At 44.8% G+C, this 6,722-nt stretch overlaps 1 long non-coding RNA gene across 1 annotated transcript; it reads left to right on the top strand.

The window, feature by feature from the left end:
* Positions 1-1,124: 1,124 nt before the first annotated feature.
* On the top strand, positions 1,125-4,329 carry LOC101934490 (uncharacterized). The gene is made up of 2 exons (XR_257314.5): positions 1,125-1,367; positions 4,104-4,329. It is a non-coding gene; the product is annotated as an uncharacterized LOC101934490 (long non-coding RNA).
* Positions 4,330-6,722: the final 2,393 nt, after the last annotated feature.

Here is a 6,722-nt window from a genome sequence, read left to right as displayed (position 1 = left end):
AAAAGCTGCTGACTGACCCCTAACAGTGCACATTCACTACAGCACGTCCAGGGTTGCAGTACCATCGGGGAGATTATTGTGTCACCAGGTTATACTACAACTGTCTTCCCACGGCGCCACATGAGAAGAGGCTCAGCAAGGGCCTCGCTGAAGGCTCCAAAGCCCCTGCACTCTGGGGCCTGGCCCAGCACATAAGCTGAAGGAGGATGGGTTCAGGTGCAGCGTGCTCTGTGGTTGACAGCTAAGCACTCATTTCCCTGTATCCACTCGCTCCTCCTAAAAACTGTACCTGCAGCGTGTTCTCAGCTAACTCCCTCCTGTTGACTCATTCACAGAAGTCAGGTTTCAGACCCATCCCAGTACAACATGCTCCTAACAGAGGGGTTTGTTGCAGAAAGCTCCACTGTGTTGTGGACTATATTTGGGTTTGGCACACAAGCAATATATTTAATCCGTAGGTCAGGTCCGTTTTCTATTGCTTTTTCCCATCTGAAACATGCTAACTCTGGTGCCGTTCCTCTGAGGAGCTCCAAGCACCTCACAAACATTGGTCAACCATCCCACCACCCCTGTAAGGCAGGTAGGATTATCCCCATTTTACAAAGGGGAAAACTGAGGCTCAGTTACCCAAAGTCCCACAACACACCAATGGCAAAGCCAGGAACAGAACTCAGGTTTCCTGACTCCTAGTCTCCCCACTTTAATAACTAGACTACACTCTTTTTCTTCAGAAACATTAATTCTGTTTTCTTTAAAAGGACTTTATTCTATTTCTGTAGGTTAAATGCTTTCTTTAAGCAGATCTCTCCCTCATAGAGGTGCTTTTCAAAGGTCTGCTCCAATGCACTTGAATGTTTCCATCATGCAGCCTTTATTGTTCCCCTTTCAGCTGTGAAATAGCACTAATCTCACACAGGCAAACTCACAAATGAAGCAAGTTCAGACATTGTCATCCAGAAGTCCCCCTGTACTAAACTTAGGAAACCATATGTGGCTGCCTGTTCTTATCAGAGGGTGTGACCAAGCAACTCCCCAGCCAATCAGAACCAAATTAATTCTGCAGGCATGAAGCAACTGAACTTGTTTATCACTTTGACATCTGGCACCAGAGCAAAAACTTGCAAATCTTAAACTGCCTTCACACAAGGAACTTGTGACACAGACAGCTGCAGCCTCACAGCCCACAGGCTTGGACTAGCTACACTCCCTACAAAGGGTACAGAGCCTGGATTGGAAGAGAACACAGTAGAAGGGCCATGTTGGGTTTTCAACGTGCATTCAGGTTGCTCAATGCAACAGTGAGGAATCAGATTGTTCCCAGAGCAAATATTGTTTCTGGAGCACCAGAGGAGATTGTCACTCCAGCTGTGAGTAACCTTTTGTTTAGGGGAATGGTGATAATCTATTATTGTAAATGTAGCAATTTATTGTCTTCTGGGCACTCAAAATTGATTAAAAATATAGCTGATATCATTGGGATCATCTAAAATGACAAGTATCTCCCTGTGTGTGACAGCAAAAAGGGGCTCTGATGGAAAAGAAAATATAAATAATGCAGCGAGAAAGTTAAATACTGACATTTTTTTAAGAAAAGGAGAAACTTAAGTAAGTTTTCCTTGGGGTGGGGAAAGGAGAAGCTGCGACTGGTGTTTTTCCATTTGTTGAATTTCATTAGGACGTGAAAGTAAAAGTATAAAGAAAGAGGGAAATGATGAGTTTCACTCAGGAATAAAACCAACCCTTTTCTTACAAATTGCCGATCAGGTCACATGATGGATCAAATTCTGCTCTCAGTGACCGCACAGAAGTCAGTGGGGCTGTATGGCTGTAACTGAAGTTGACTCACTTTGATTCCCAAGGGTTATCTTTCTTTATACTCTACTTTTTTCTCTCATCAGTCAAATGACAGAAAAGGGCCTCTTTTCATCTTGTGGGCAGTGCAGAGACGTTCTGGGTGCGAATGCCCAGCAGGCCTGAGCCTGTAACAGGCCAAACCACAATCCCACTTCTAATCGCAGGGAGAGTGGAATCTAGACCTGCACTGTGTGGCTTGGGCTCAACTCTGCTCCACTCAGTGCCATCACAGAAGCTAATGCTGCTCCTGATTTTGATAGGAAATGTTCTTTCCCTGCAGAGGCAGTTCCCTGCTTTGTGAACTGCTTTGCATAGTTGGTAAGGTGAAGACCCCAAACAAAGACCTCTGATCCTGCAGAGATCTCCATGGGTGATATTGGAATCAATGGAACATTGCACAGATGCAAGGATCTGCCTACATGGAGCTCACTGAGGGATCGGGGACAAACTGTGTGAACAGAGACAAAAATCTCTCTACTTTTTACTCAACTTGGCATCTACTGGGTTAAAAAAAGAAGCCTCTTTGGAGGCTGTGACAGTGGTTAAGTCAGAATCCATTGTTGGTCAGATCTGTTACACGTACCAGGAAACAGTGGTGATCAGTCACCTGCAGGCTGACTTATGGTATAACTTTAAACAAACAGACAGTGGCAGAAACTAAACTCTGTTTCTTCCATTAAAATAACCCAGCTCCCTGTTTTGTGGAGCCTGCCAGGAGTGCCATGTTCATATGTGAACATGGGCGCCTCTTTCTCAACAGGCCAATAATAAAAAGAAACTTTAAAAAAAAAAGTCATATGGAAAGAAGTCACTGTCTCATTCTGGCTATAAAAAACATTCCCCTTGTTGGGGGCGGGGCAAGAAGGGGTCATACTGCAACCGCCTACCGTTTTAGCTCTAGCTCTGAGATCTAGCAACAGGGTATCTGGGTGTCTCATAAGAGGTTGTGTCGCAGTTTGCTTCACTCTACTCTTGTTTTGTTTGTATTTCTATAGATACCGTCTAACCCCTCCCTCTCTGTCAGATCGCCTCCACACAAACCCTCATTTTAGTCAAGCCTGTAAAATGGGAATTTACCCAGTTGAAATTGCATCTGCTACCATCAACGTGTAGCTGTGCAGAATCCCGTTCTTTTCCTAGTTTTCTCTCCTTTTCCAAGAGATTATGTGTGAGCTGGGGCCCAGGCCTATACTAAACTTAAGAGAGTCCAATCCTGAGATGCTGACTTGCTACTCAGTTCCCCATTCCTTACTCAGGAGCCCCAGAGAAGCTTTGCCAGAGTAAGGTCTAAATAAAAATTGAATAAGAGCCTCAAACTTTGGTCCAAAGTTTTATTCTATTAATATGCTTTGCTCTCAGGAACAGAGCACAAAGGGTTAATGTATTACAGCTGTATGTAGAGTTAACTTAAGACTGTTTGCAGCCAGCCCAGATAACTTGTTACTAGGTGAAACTTTGTCCAGGCCATTGCTACTGTTCTTGGCACCTCAAAGTGATTTGAAAGTCAGATTGATTGTCACTGTGCCCTTCGGGAATGCATTCCCAGGCCGCAACCTTCTTGCTGAATCTGAGGAACTGGTGGGCTCATGGCACTGAGCAGTGACCTTGGAAGGCCGAGAGTGAGCAGTTATTGCTGGGTTGCTTTGAATACGTCCTACGCCTGGAACCTTGCTGAGACATTAGACCGAGCCCTGCATGTGTGGGCTGAATTTTATGGCCTGGGATTTCTTGAACTATGGGAACTAACCAAACCAGAACAGGGAAGCTCGGCTCTATGCCAGTAGGTGGTGCTGGGAGGAGTCCTGTTTTTCGAAGCAGGTGCTTATGAACCATGTTGTCCCAAACCAGGTCCCAGCTAATGGCAGGAGCTGGGCTAGGGAGCTGGGTTACTTTGATTTCCATGCCCAAAATGAGATGCAGAAATACACAAACATGCAGTGACAAAAATAAATTGACATATCAAACCACATTTAGTCCAGAGCTAGTGGGAATCAGTGCATTTACCCATAGCTCCTCCTCCTCTCCCCATCTTTCTGTGAACCTGGCCCCACGTTCCCTGCATGCCCAAACTTCTGACTGAAGTCAGTAGGAGTTTGGGGTGCACACAAAATGGAGACACACTGGAACCAGCTACACAGACAGTTTGAATCCCTAAATCCCAGCAAGATGTCCCATCTCTATACTGATCCATGACACATGGGGGGCTGCAGAAGACCCTATATGACCTCTGATTTCTCTCCCATTGGCAGGATCAAGCCATCGCACTGACTGTGATGTTTGCAGCCTTCCTAATCCCCTCCGGCTGGATTCTGGCACATCTGGAGGACTACAAGCACAAGCCTAGCGAGTGAGACACAGGAGGAAGCTGCATCCAGCCTAGTTTAGGAGAATGGGAAGAGGAGACTATTGAACGAACCCCTTCATGGCAAACTGACCTTTAAGGATTTTATAATTAAAACACGATGAAAAACACAATGGGCTCAGCAGGTTTTTGTTTGGGTAGAAGAATTGGATTGTATATGTTGGTTGGGGTAGACCCTGATCTGTACTACACCCAGCACAATGGGATTTTCCTCTTAAGCCGGACATTTCATGCATCCCCACTCACCAACTTTACAGTGTAGCCTTAAGTCAAGTCCATGAGGAACAACTTACTATGCGCTCAAGTGCACTCAGGGTGCAAGCCCAGTCACTAAAGTGCAATAGAGCAGAGATACTGGCAAGAATATGCTACATGGCCATTCACTGTCCAGTGGGAAGCTGTTAAGTGGGGGCTACTTCTCAGGAGTGCTGCACATTTATAGTTACAGACTTTAGCTGTTGTAGATGCTCTCTGAAAAATCAGGCCCATTGGCCCAGATCCACAACACTATATAGGATCCTAACTTGCACTGAAATCAATGGAAGTTAGGAGCCTAAATACTTTTGTGGATCTAGGCCACATGTCGTTTCTCCCCCCGACCCCCCTCCACTCCCCCCAAATAGCTAATGGGGAATTGGGAGAATTAGTGCCAAGCAAACACAGCCAAGGCTGTTCCAGGAAAGCCGATTGCAAGGGTAATTCAAAAAGGGGGCAGTAACACCGCTTTTATCATTACAACCCGGTCACATTCAAACAGGGATTAGTTTCTTCAGTGAATATCATGTCTATGGAGCCTACCAGAGTTATTTGAAAAGGTTAATACAGTAAAAGCCCATGGTTCACTAGGACAGGGGAAACTCCCTAATCCACTTCTGTGGTTCCCCCCGCATGCCCATCTCACACCAAACCTAGCCCTCTCACCACACTACTGAAAGGGCTGTAATGAGGTCTCCTGAGCTCCATTGCTTTGAGAATTAGGAACCTATTAAGTATTGCACTTAAAACTAAACTGCCAAGTGATACATTAACTCGGTTTTATGATGTTTGTTCCATTTGGTCTAGACAGTATTTGGTCCTGCCATGCGGGCAGGGGACTGGACTCGATGACCTCTCGAGGTCCCTTCCAGTCCTAGAATCTATGATTCTATGATTACTCTCTACTTTCCAGTGGCTCTCGATCAGCGTGAACTAGTGAGGTTCTACCTTATTTTTAAAAGCCCTCCACTTAGCCCAACCCTGAAATATGACAGAAAATATATTCCTAACCATGGTTATTTGCTCCTTCCCTGTGCATCATAGACTAAATCATGAGAGTGTTTTAGGAATGAGGTTTGTGAGCAGTCTTACGTATATTAATGACTTGGAGCATAAATACAGGAAATTCTCAGATTGCACAAGGTTGGGAGGAGGAAATGGACCATGACACTTGCAAACATCACAGAATTATTTCAGTGGCTAAAACAAGGGAGGATGCAGAGATTCTCCAAATAGAGTTTGACAGAGTGGCATGGCTAGGGAACATGATGGTAGATGTGAAAACAAGGGGCCACTTGCTGAAATTAAATAATTTAGAACCTATAAAGAAGGAAATGCTATTTATGCAGGAATTCCCTGTCAGGCAAGGTCATTGAACTGAACACAGAAGTCAGAGACTAAAAGGATTAAGTCATTTTATAACCTAACTACAAACTCCACAGGTGAAACTGGTGTATATCTAATCAAGTCTCACACCTTCAGATCTTCTCAACCTCTGTTCACCATTGTTGCACTAATATGTACCCTATTTTGTGGTGCGCTTGTCACGAGTGTAAGGAAAGACTTGAAGACCATATGCAGAACTACAACTGTGGGAAATCCTACTGTGGTGGCTGGAGTCTTTGCCTGGTGAAGAAATACGACTTGTATACTTTGATGAAATATAGGCACAAGCACTGGTGAATAGCATGCCAGCTTTCAGAATAAGCCAGTCCTAGGATACTGTCCCAAGCACATGGTGCAAGAATATAAATATTTGACCTTCCTGTTTAAAGCTAACTTTATAAAGCTTCCTGGAAGTTTGTCACTATAATTTATTTTTCATTTGACACCATCTGCCCAACTGATGTGAGTGCCACACTCAAAAGAGCACCAGCAACCTAGTTGAGATTAAAGACCTGCTTGGGTATCATCCTGACTAGTGTTTATGCTCACACACCACATTTCCTTTGGCGCTTGTACCATCATAGCCTAGGGCAGCAGGCAGCCATCTCCTGGATGTGGCACCTGTGCCCCACCCCCACAATTGCTCTGTCAATTCCCCCAGCTGAACTAGTAGCCCAAGAAAGGTGTTTTTTCAAATAGACTGGTCATGGGCCCCTTTACCAGCTTTCTCTCCTGGCTGTATGAAAAATCCACCACCCCCATGAAAGACCCAACCTGGCCATACTAATAGTAATACTATGGAAAAGTGACTATCATTGAACTGAAAGACTATTTAACTAAACACTGGTATAAGAGCCATGGACAG

Source organism: Chrysemys picta, chromosome 4 (assembly GCF_011386835.1).
Source record: "Chrysemys picta bellii isolate R12L10 chromosome 4, ASM1138683v2, whole genome shotgun sequence".
Lineage (NCBI taxonomy): Eukaryota > Metazoa > Chordata > Testudines > Emydidae > Chrysemys > Chrysemys picta.
Note: the sequence above shows the minus strand (reverse complement) of the source record. Positions and strands in the feature narration are given on the sequence as shown.